The sequence below is a fragment of the Ranitomeya imitator genome, chromosome 7 (assembly GCF_032444005.1).
Source record: "Ranitomeya imitator isolate aRanImi1 chromosome 7, aRanImi1.pri, whole genome shotgun sequence".
Classification (NCBI taxonomy): Eukaryota; Metazoa; Chordata; class Amphibia; order Anura; family Dendrobatidae; genus Ranitomeya; species Ranitomeya imitator.
Window position 1 is genome coordinate 180,236,060 of NC_091288.1, and position 12,710 is coordinate 180,248,769.

A 12,710-nucleotide genomic window follows, 5' to 3' on the forward strand; every position below is an offset into this window, starting at 1 on the left:
TCTGAACCAGGAGCAGAAACGGACAGCGGATTCACGCTAAGTGAAATTGATATATAAACTACCATTTTGAGTGAAATCTCCCCTTGTTCTTCCCCCTCATCCTTTGTCTGCGAGGAGGTCATATTTGTTTTGATCAAACAAGTAATTGTTAACCCCTGCTCTGTGCGTCTGTGTCGCTGCATCCGAATACCTGTGTTACACCAGCACGTTCGCTCATCACTAGTCTGGAGGGATGTTCCTAGCAATGTTGGAGGGTTTTTCCATTATTTAAATGCTTATTACTAAACATTGAAAAGTTCTACAACGTTCTCATTTAATTTGTGTTTCCATTTCTCACCATTCCAGTTGATAATTTTGTTTAGATCGACAGGCTGCACTGGTGCATTGCTAGTTCTTTTATCCACTGAGAAGCGGAGACAACGGGCCCTATACATTATTGCATTACGGTCCTTTTTTGTCTAGTTAGACCCGATACTAATGCACAGAGCTAGCAGATGGCCACGAGCCACAGATTAGGGGCCCACAAGCCAAGGCGATGCTTTATGAGACAATCTGCCCTCCAGAACGGAACATTATAGCATACTGCTGCTAACAATGGTGCTGATACATTTAGCTCCCCGATTTGTCATTTGCTGCTTTTTTCCAAGTCTTTTCTTTTTTTACTTAGTCTAGGGATATTCGGTGCTGTTTTTGTGCCAAACTCTTTAGAATGGCCCAAGCAATTCATGAATTCTGAGCAAAATCAAAATTTTATGTCTGCTTTTAACCTTTTTTTTCCCCAACTACTTTGACTCAAAAAGTCACATGTTCCACTAAAATGTCGCCAAATTTGCGCAACTATTCCAGACATACATACTGTATAATCTTTCCAGGCCTGGAGTATCTTTGAGCAAACAATTTTGCAACTGCGGGTTATTCGCATACTATTATATTATTATAGCCCATGGAGCATAGCTGTGGTGAGCAGATCTACTGAAAGGGAGTTTTCCGATTTCAGAAAACCTTCATGTCTAGGTGAAGTTTGATATAAAGAAAAAAAAACGTTCTTCGCTCACCCGCCGTAGATCCAGTTTTAAATATTCACCACTGCTACTTGGCGTCTGTCATTCTCTCCATTGCTGATGTCTCTTTGACAGCGCCAAAGCGAATAAATGAGCTCAGAAGCTCTAAGCCATTTATGCCATTAACTCATGTTGAACTGCTAAGCGCAATGATTGACTGCAGCACTGTCGACATGACAAACCCCCAAGAGCAGAGGCAGAGACTCGACACTGGACCGGGGAGGGTGTGTAGACCACAGCCAGGGGAGAGGGGATTACTGAAACCAGAAAACCTGTGTAAGTAGTCATGCTGGTACACAGAGGCAAAGGTCGTACAATTTTTTAGCAAATTTTGCAAGTCTTTGATGCTATAAATCTGGTGTAGTGAAATGACAAATTTCCCTCTTTGGGCTTCGCCTATTCTTATGGTCAAACTGTGACAATTGCAGGATGGTTCCCGACTCGTGCGGGAAATACCGCAGCCTAACAGCAACATGTACAGACAATCATAATACAGATATTATTATTTAATGGCCTTCAGCTTGATCTCGAGCCATGGAGACTTGATGGATTAATGCTCTGTAGGAAGATTGATCTTGCGTATGCCTAGATAGGTCCACCAGGGTCTTCTCCACCATTATCATGATAGTCTCAAGCCATCAATTGCTGGTCTTCTCCGTCATTATCATGATAGTTTCAAGCCATCAGTTCTCGGTCTTCTCCCCCATTATCATGATAGTTTCAAGCCATTGGGTGGCCGGTCTTCCTCTTCACCTTGTTCCTTCTATTCTTCTGACCATGAGGACCTTCTCCAAGGAATCATCATATTTTTGGCTAGCTTATATATGTATCACTCCAATAATACTTTTGTTTTATAAATGGGAGATTTGATTTGAATGATGAAGCTGTGAGTTTGGAAATCAAGACTTCAAGGCAGTGACTGAAGTCAAGAGTATTAGCTCGAGAACAGCTGCACAAAGAACTGTCCGACATAAGCAAACGGCCCGGTTGATGTTTTATCACAGGAATTGCATATCTGATCACAGAGACATTGGAAGAATGTCGTTTTTGGCAGGATTTAAAACACATAGGTCAACATATATGAAGCTTAGGAAAGCCAACAGAAGCTTAAGGGGGCTTTTGAAAATGTAACCTATGAAACGTTCCCGCTGTACAGTGGCATGAAAAAGTTTGGGCACCCCTGGTCAAAATTGCTGTTATTGTGAACAGTTAAGCAAGTTGAAGATAAAATTATGTCATAAAAGGGCCTAATGTTACAGATGACACATTTCCTTTGTACTTTAGGCAAAAAAATAAATAAATAAAAAAAAAAAAATAAAAAAAAAAAAAATATATATATATATATATATTGTTATTTTGTACATTTGCAGATTTCTCAGCTTTATAAAAACCAAGCCTCCTCTAAACTTGTGCCAAAAAACAGCAGCCAATGGTTCTTCAAAGCAGCTGCCTAGCACTCTGAAAATTAAAATTATGGAGGCCCACAGAGGAGGAGAAGGCTATAAGAAGATAGCAAAGTGGACAACTTCTTGTCATACCCCATACTTGGCCCCGATAAAATATAAAAGCTTATACTCGCCTCCCGTGCTGACGCAATTCCCGCGGTGTTGCCACTTGCTCTCACTGGGTCTCTGGTGTTGCTGTTGTGACAAGTTACCCTAGTGCCCAATCAGTGAAGTTGTCACTGTCCCCATCTCCGGCCGAATTTAACATGAAGAGGAAGTCAGGGGTCAGGACCGTGAATGCTGACACTGCTGAAACTGAGCCAACATGAGAGATGAGTATAAGCTTTTCTTTATTTTATCGGCCCCAAACATTTAAATCAAGAAGGGGTTGTCTTAGTAGTAAACAACCCTTTTAAGAAATGGCAGTTAACAAGAAGGAGGTCAAAATAAGGCCTCGAAGGTGAAGCAAAATTTCAGTGAGAGCTGCTTGTAAGATTGCTAAAATGGCAAATAAGATCCCCCTCTTGACTACAAAAGACCTTCAGAAAGATTTAGCAGATTCTGGAATTGTGGTACATTGATCTACTGTTCAGAGACACCTGCCCAAATATGGCCTTCATAGAAGAGTCATCAGAAGAAAACCTCTCCTGCATCCTTGCTGTAAAAAATCAGTGTCAGAAGTATGCAAAAGAACATCTAAACAAGCCTGATGCTTTTGGAAACCAGTCCTGTAGTCCTGTTAAAATAGAACTATTTGGCCACAGTGATCAAAAGGTATGTGTGTAGAAAAAAGGGCGCCGAATTTCAGGAAAAAAACATCTCGCCAATCATTAAGCATGGGTGTGGACCAATCATGCTTTCGGGTCGTGTTGCAGCCTATGGAACGGGTAACATTTCACGGGTGGAGGGAAGAATGGATTCAATGAAATCTCAACAAATTCTTGATGCAAGCATAACACTATCTGTAAAGAAGTTGAAAAGAGGATGGCTTCTACAAATGGATAATGAATGATACTAAACACATGTCAAAAATCCACAATAGACTACCCCGAAAAGTGTAAGATGTAGATTTTACAATGGCCCTCACAGTCCTCTGATCTGAACATCATTGAAAATCTGTGGCTAAATCTCAAAATAGCAGTGCATGTAAGACGGCTCAAGAATCTCACAGAATTGGAAGAAGTTTCCAAGGAAGAATGGATGAAAATCCCTCAAAAATTGAAAGACGTTTGGCTGGCTTACAAAAAGTGTTTACAGGCTGTGATACTTGCAAAAGAGGGTCCAATTAGGTACCAACCCAAACTTTTGCATCAGTCCATTTTCCTTTTTTTAAATGTAGAAGACAACATGTGTTTTGCCGAAACTACAAAGAGAATGTGTTATTCTTAACTTTAGGCCTTTTAGAGATCATTTCATCCTCAACTTGCTTAACCCCTTTCTGACATATGATGAACTATCCCGTTGAGGTGGGGTAGGCCCGTATGACCACCGACGGGATAGTACTTCATATGCGATCGTCTGCGCTCATGGGGGGAGCGCGGCCGGGTGTCAGCTGACTATCACAGCTGACATCCGGACAATTGTGCCAGGAGCGGTCACGGACCGCTCCTGGCACATTAACCCCCAGCACACTGCGGTCAAAGATAATCACAACGTTCCGGCGGTACAGAGAAGCATCGCGCAGGGAGGGGGCTCCCTGCGTGCTTCCCTGAGACCCTCGCTACAAGGCAATGTGCTCGCCTTGTACCGAGCATCTCCTCAATGCAGGCCCCAGATCCAAATTGGCCGCGGGGCTACATCCGGGTCCTGCATGGCCCCTCCCGCCCTCCCCGGGCAATGTTATGAAGTAAAAAAAAAAATATTCACATGTGTAAATAAAGAAAAAATTCCGACATAAGGAAAATATATATATATATATATATATATATATATTGTTCCCATAAATACATTTCTTTATCTAAATAAATAAAAAAAAACAATAAAAGTACACATATTTAGTATCGCCGCGTCCGTAATGACCCGACCTATAAAACTGTCTCACTAGTTAACCCCTTCAGTGAACGCGGTAAAAAAAAAATGAGGCAAAAAACAACGCTTTATTATCATACCGCCGAACAAAAAGTGGAATAACACGCGACCAAAAAGACAGATATAAATAACCATGGTACCACTGAAAACGTCATCTTGTCCCGCAAAAAACGAGCTACCATACAGGATCATCAGTGAAAAATTTAAAAACTTATAGTCTTCAGAATAAAGCGATGCAAAAATAATTATTTTTTCTATAAAAGAGTTTTTATCATATAAAATCGCCAAAACATAAAAAATGATATAAATGAGGCATCGCTGTAATCGTACTGACCCGAAGAATAAAACTGCTTTATCAATTTTACTAAACGTGGAACGGTATAAGCCCCCCTCCCCCCCCCCCTCACAAAAGAAATTCATGAATAGCTGTTTTTTGGTCATTCTGCCTCACAAAAATCGGAATAAAAAGCGATCAAAAAATGTCACGTGCCCAAAAATGTTACCAATAAAAACATCAACTCGTCCCACAAAAAACAAGACTTCACATGACTCTGTGGACCAAAATATGGAAAAATTATATCTCTCAAGATGTGGAGACGCAAAAACTATTATTTGCAATAAAAAGCGTCTTTTAGTGCGTGACGGCTGCCAATGATAAAAATCCGCTAAAAAAAATGCTATAAAAGTAAATCAAACCCCTCTTCATCACCCCCTCAGTTAGGGAAAAATAATAAAATTAAAAAAATTTATTTATTTCCATTTTCCCATTAGAGTTAGGGTTAGGGCTAGGGTTAGAGTTAGGGCTAGGGTTAGGGTTAGGGCTAGGGTTAGAGTTAGGGCTAGGGTTAGGGCTAGGGTTAGGGTTGAGGCTAAGGTTAGGGTTTCAGTTAGAATTGGGGGTTTCCACTGTTTAGGCACATCAGGGGCTCTCCAAACGCAATATGGCGTCCGATCTCAATTCCAGCCAATTCTGTGTTGAAAAAGTAAAACGGGTTTACCCCAACATATGGGGTATCAGCGTACTCAGGACAAATTGGACAACAACTTTTGAGGTCCAATTTCTCTTGTTACCCTTGGGAAAATAAAAATTTGGGGGGTTAAAAAAATATTTTTGTGGGAAAAAATGATTTTTTATTTTCACGGCTCTGCGTTATAAACTGTAGTGAAACACTTGGGAGTTCAAAGTTCTCACAAAACATCTAGATAAGTTCCTTGGGGGGTTTAGTTTCTAATATGGGTTCACTTGTGGGGGGTTTCTATTGTTTAGGTACATTAGGGGCTCTGCAAATGCAACGTGACGCCTGCAGACCAATACATCTAAGTCTGCATTCCAAATGGCGCTCCTTCCCTTCCGAGCTCTGCCATGCGCCCAAATGGTGGTTCCCCCCCACATATGGGGTATCAGCATACTCAGGAAAAATTGCACAACAACTTTTGGGGTCCTATTTCTTCTCTTACCCTTGGGAAAGTAAAAAATTGGGGGCAAAAAGATTTTTGCGAAAAAAATATGATTTTTTATTTTTTTGGCTCTGCATTATAAACTTCTGTGAAGCATTTGGTGGGTCAAAGTGCTCACCACACATCTAGATAAGTTCCTTAGGGGGTTTACTTTCCAAAATGGTGTCACTTGTGGGGGGGTTTCAATGTTTAGGTACATCAGGGGCTCTCCAAACACAGCATGGCGTCCCATCTCAATTCCAGTCAATTTTGCATTGAAAATCAAACGGCGCTCCTTCCCTTCTGAGCTCTGCCATGCGCCCAAACAGTGGTTTACCCCAGCATATTGGGCATCGGCGTACTCAGGACAAATTGTACAACAACTTTTGGGGTCCATTTTCTCCTGTTACCCTTGGTAAAATAAAACAAATTGGAGCTGAAGTAAATTTTTGTGAAAAAAAGTTAAATGTTAATTTTTATTTAAACATTCCAAAAATTCCTGTGAAACACCTGAAGGGTTAATAATCCTCTTGAATGTGGTTTTGAGCACCTTGAGGGGTGCAGTTTTTAGAATGGTGTCACACTTGGGTATTTTCTATCATATAGACCCCTCAAAATGACTTTAAATGAGATGTGGTCCCTAAAAAAAATTGGTGTTGTAAAAATGAGAAATTGCTGGTCAAATTTTAACCCTTATAACTCCCTAAGAAAAAAAAATTTTGGTTCCAAAATTGTGCTGATGTAATGTAGACATGTGGGAAATGTTACTTATTAAGTATTTTGTGTGACATAGCTCTGTGATTTAAGGGCATAAAAATTCAAAGTTGGAAAATTGCGAAATTTTCAAAATTTACGCCAAATTTCCATTTTTTTTCCACAAATAAACGCAAGTCTTATTGAAGAAATGTTACCAGTATCATGAAGTACAATATGTCAGGAGAAAACATTGTCAGAATCATCAAGATCCGTTGAAGCGTTCCAGAGTTATAACCTCATAAAGGGACAGTGGTCAGAATTGTAAAAATTGGCCCGGTCCATAACGTGCAAACCACCTTTGGAGGTAAAGGGGTTAACTGTTCACAATAACAGTACTTTTGATAAGGAGTGCCCAAACTTTTTCATGTCACTGCATCTTTATGTTGATGCTATTATATCAAAAGCCATCTAATGAAACGAGGGACAAACAAGTATTCCAAGTTTACAGAAAATCACTCATGGAGAGCATAGTACTGTGCCCTTCCTGCCGATGCTGCACGGATGGCGTTCACAATATACTTTACATGGTACAGCAACATTTGAGGCTTACCTCCGAACAAAAAAATAAAAAATGGCACAATGTGGGCACTGCTGTGTAGAATACAGTAGATATACAAAGATTCCACTTAAAGAGAACCTGGCAGCACAGTTTTGCATGTTAACCCCTTCATGACCTGGCTACTTTCCGTAGTTTTTTTTTCCCTCCTTTTTCCTTCCTTTTTTCCAATAGCCATAACTTTTTTTTTATTTTTCCATTTGCATTGCTGTTCAAGGTCTTGATTTTTTTGTGGCATGAGTTATACTTTTGAATAACACCATTGAGTTTATTATGTGATACACTGGGAAGCGGGGAAAAAGTCCACATACGTTGAAATTGCCAAAAAAAAGTGCAATTACTCAATTGTGTTTTGAGGGTTTTTTTTATCATGTTCACTGTTTTGTTAAACTGAACTGGCAATATGATTCTCCAGGCCAGTACGATTACGTGTATGCCAAACATGTATAGTTTTATTTTTAATTTACGTGGTGAAAAAAATTTCAGAAATTTGCTAAGAAAAAAAAAACATGTTTGCTTGTCGCCATTTTCCGAGACCCATAATGTTTTAAATTTCAGTTATCTGGGGCCATGCTTCTACTTTAACATGCAAAATAGTGCTGATCAGTAGGGTTGAGCGAAACGGATCGTTCATTTTCAAAAGTCGCCGACTTTTGGCAAAGTCGGGTTTCATGAAACCCGACCCGATCCCTGTGTGGGGTCGGCCATGCGGTACGCGACTTTCGCGCCAAAGTCGCGTTTCGTATGACGCGCTTGGCGCCATTTTTTCAGCCAATGAAGGAGCGTGGGCAGAGTGATGACATAGGTCTTAGGGGCGTGGACGCCTATCGTCATCTTGTCGCTTGTGCGCTGTAGCGATTTGAAATGTGTAACACCAGCTTTTCTGTTCAGGGACGGAGGAGAGAGAGAGAGAGAGAGAAAGAGAGAGAGAGAGAGAGAGAGGGAGAGAGAGAGAGAGAGAGAGAGAGAGAAAAAAACAAAACACAAACCCATTGACTTTGCATTGGGTTTCGTGTTTCGGTCGATCCCCGACGTTACGCCATAATTGGCCGATTTCACTCGACTCGACTTTAGAGATAGTCGGGTTTCGCGAAACCTGACTCGACCCTAAAAAAGGAAAAGTCGCTCAACCCTACTGATCAGTTCTCATGAAGGAGGTTGTCTCGACTTCTTAAATGGATAACATTGTAAAGTGCCTGTAAAAAGAATGCAACTTTGCAATTGACCTATTATTAAAAATATTTTCTTTTCCCAAGAATGGAGGGATTTCTAATTTTATAGTTAATTCTCTGCTTGCAGCATGGGACAGCCCCCAGTTCAGACTAATGGCACGAAAATGACTCTGGTCTGAACTGAAAATCGTCATGAGCGAAAGACGAAAGTAGTTTCGACAACCCCTTTAACCCTGCTGTTCTGTTGGTCAAAAATGACCGACTTTGAACTTCAATATTCTTTAAAATATTCAAGATGCGGCTCTGAAACCCGTGGCCGACCGACCCATCCTCATTTAAGTCAATCAACCACAAGTTTCAGAACCGCATCTTGAACACCCCAAAAAATACCAAAGTTCAAAATAGGTCTCCCCAGACCGAACAGAACAGCAGGGTTAACATTGCTATCAGTTAGCTCAGTGTTTCCCAACCGGAGGGATTCTTGCTCTCCTTTTAAATGCGTGTAGCTTATAGAATATGCATGTAGCAGCAGCATGGAAGATATTGTATAGCAGTAGCAGTATTGAGCAGTACAGTAAATCCAACACTTAGGTGAGATAAAACACCTACTAGAAAGCAGTGCTGCCTGTTTTTGTCTGTCTCGCCCCTCAAACTGCTACTCCTCCCCCCTCTCCTAACCTATCTCTTTATTCCCCCTCTCTCCCTCCACTCCTCTTCAAAGACATATGATAATATTCATCTCAAACCACAAGCAACTTTCCAGTTTATTTTTTTAACCACTCTCCACCCCATCTATTTGTATTGCAGCAGTGGCCGGATATGCACAGTACTTAATGAGCTTGTAAGAGCTGCACTGAAGCTGGCCAAGATGGCTGGAGCGCACTTTTATCTCTGGATCCCCACCAGCTTCAGTTCTGTTGCACTCCTTCAATGTCGCAGAGCAAAAGCAGCTTCCTACAGCATCATCAGAAGTACACAGTTTGGGCTAGCAGCTGAACAATTCTGCTGATCTGAACTGTCAATCAAGCAGGTGCTCACCGCCCTTTAGCAAGCAGGAAACTGGGAAACTGAAGAGCAGTACGCTCCTGAAAAGCAATAATGGGACCAACTCTTCAAATAAGCTGTAAACTGATCCCATTGTGAGTCAGTTTTTTTCTTCAAGATGGATATTAGGCCTCCTTCCCACGTCAGTATCATGAAAAAAATGATACCTGTGTCCACTCCTCACTGTTTTCAATCAGTGTGTCCATTTTTTATCATCAGTGTGTGTTAGCAGTGGATTAATCTCTGCTTTCAACAGTGAATATATGTTTATTCAGGAACAAAGATAAGACAGCTTACAACTGGTATTTCTTATAGCTTAGAATCTTAGCATTTTATTTGTCAGCTTGCAAAGTGAAAGTAAAAGTGTGCTCCAGCTACACACATAGTGAACACTTCCTATTTTTTTTAAACAGTGCTTTACAGGCAATATAACACTAATGCTGGAGACAGAAACTCATCCACTGTTATAAAGTAGTAAATAGCATTTGATGTAATATATACAATAATAAGCATTTTTCCATCACCCCACATTCAACAATTGCTTATCCTGTTAGTTCCATAGTGGTTCTTAATTCTTCAAATTTCGCTCTTGGAAGTGGCTTTGTCATAATATCAGCTATCATCTGGAGAGTGTCACAATAAACAAACTGAATTATGCCATGCAGGAGATGATGTTTAACGTCAAAGTGTTTGGTTCTCGCATTGATCTCACTGCGTACAAGTTTAATGCATCCTTGGTTGTCTTCATAACTCACCCTTGGTTTAGCCGGTGGCTTACCAAGATCGCCTAACAAGTGGTTTAACCAAATGACCAGTTGAGTTGTGTGGGCTGCAGACACATACTCTGCTTCTGTAGATGACACGAAGCAAAGATTGCCACCAGCAGCAACTCTGTGACGTTCACAGTGTCAAATCTTGCAGCAACAATTGGAATTCTATGAAGATATATGGAAAAACTGAGACTGGAATGCCGTTAAGAGAGTTCTTCGATATTTGACAGAGACTCAAGACATAAATTTAAAGATATATGCAACAGGAGATCGAAAACTTACAGACTCTGTGGATGCAGACTGGGCTGATGACTCAAGTGATCATAAATCACTATTTGTTCAAGCTTGGAAAAAGTTCCATTTTTTGGTCTAGCAGAAAACAGGTATCAGTGAGTCACGTGAGGTATGGCATGTTGCCCATCTTGTTGGAAAAAGCAGGACATGTTTTCTTCTGTTGTTAGTTTGCTGCAAAACTGTTCAAAGATGTCCAGGTAAGCTTCAGTATTCACAGTTGATTTGAAGAAAATCGGGGCCCCCTTTCTGTATTCCTGACGCTGCACACCAAACGCCAATTTTCTGGTCGTGATGTGCTGTTTCATGAATCAAATGAGGTCCTTCAGTGGACCAATATCAAGTATTCTGGGAATTAACATGACCTGATAAATGGAACCAAGATTCATCCGTCATGAAGCACAGCAATGTGTCCAAATGTCCATCAGCAACCATAGTCAGCAGCCACCTACAGTAATTCAGGAGTTTGAATTATGGCCTCTTTCACTTCCTCCACATATTATGCTGCACGGTTTGGGTTTCAGAGGTTTCGGCACTCACTGACACATTTTTTCGCGATACATCAACTTGCTGAGTCCCGATTCTTTGGGGCTTCTCACAATCTGCTGCTGAATCTCATGACTTCCTGACCGATGGAAGCATCGTTATTTTCATGTTTCCGACAGTTGGATTGACATTTCAGAACCAGACTTTGAATACGTTTAGTTGGTGGTTTTGTTCCTTGGTACTTCTTGGTGAAGGCCTCTGAAGGCAAAATGAGGCCATAATGCTGCCCACAGGGTGATACCACTACATCGCCAGACAGAGAGCAAAGGGCTTTGGCTTCCTCCAAAGAGTGTGGCACTGGTACTGGAGGCCATCTACTTTTCCAAGGGCCACCTTGTATTTTCTTGTATTATTGAGCTATGTAAAGTTTGTTGAAAAGACAATGGCCATTTAAAGTGAAATTACTGAAATGCTAAGCTAAACTTCAGTAACTCGCTTTTGTCTGCCCATACCTGACCCATTGCCTCGTATAACTGCATTGATGAACCTCCATTATCCGTGCGACATTCCTAACTCTGTTACAACTGAATTTGTATTGCGTGTGTATGACAGAAGTAGAGATTTAAAGATTGGAATAAATACCATTGACTGATTTCTGGGAAGCAACCACATAATGCTGTATTTTAGTTTTAACATTTTTGCATATATTACCTTGGTTAGACCTTAATAAATCTAAAATTTAATTACAAACACAGAGAGGTTCCCATCATTCCATTTTAGGTCCAAAATTCTCTCGTAACTGTAGTATAGTCATAACATCTTTACTGGAACTGAAATTTGCTTGCATGCGGCCACCGCTAAGGGGGAGCTAACTGCCTATGGATTCATGCAGCCAGTACGGACTATCTGTGCTGTAGGATTTACCAGTGTTAGTAATGGCATCTGGTACCTGGGGGCACTGTTCCAGATTTTGCATTAAAGCCCAAGAGCTTCAAGTTATGCTTTTGTATATTCTGCTTCGGCCACTGAATAGTTAAATGGGGCTATCCAGGACTTTTTTAATCTTTTTTTTACTGTGGCCCTAAGAACTAACAGGCAGGTAGTTGCTAACCTACCTGCCTGTTGTGCCTGACACAGAACGGTCACGACAGCCCATGCCGGCAATTCCACGGCTTTTGCTGACATCTGGTTGACCAAGCAGCGGTCTTCTTCTGGACTACACTGTTGACGCTGGGGTGTGAATTTCAACGTTATGTTGATTAATAGCCAGCTCCCTGCTGCCTAATTGCGGGGAGCCAACTGTCAATTAGAATGACATCAGCAGAGCTGCTCTGATGACAATGATAAGCTGAATCACTGGCACGGGTGGACTACCACCAGGTTGAACACGCAGATAGTTGGCAACTACCTTTCTATTAGATTTTGTGCCCATAGAACAAAAAAAATAGTCTTGGATAACTCCTTTTTTTTAAGGAGCACCCAGCATTGGAGACGGCGAAAGACAACAACTGGTAAGTATGTTAATAAACTCGTTACACACAAACTCATGATTGTTAACAGACAGAAAAATCGAAAAGATGCCGGAGCGCTCCTTTATACAAGTCAGTTTTGCATTTCTTTCGTGTTGAAAACAAACACTCATCAACCTGTAATAATGTCAATGC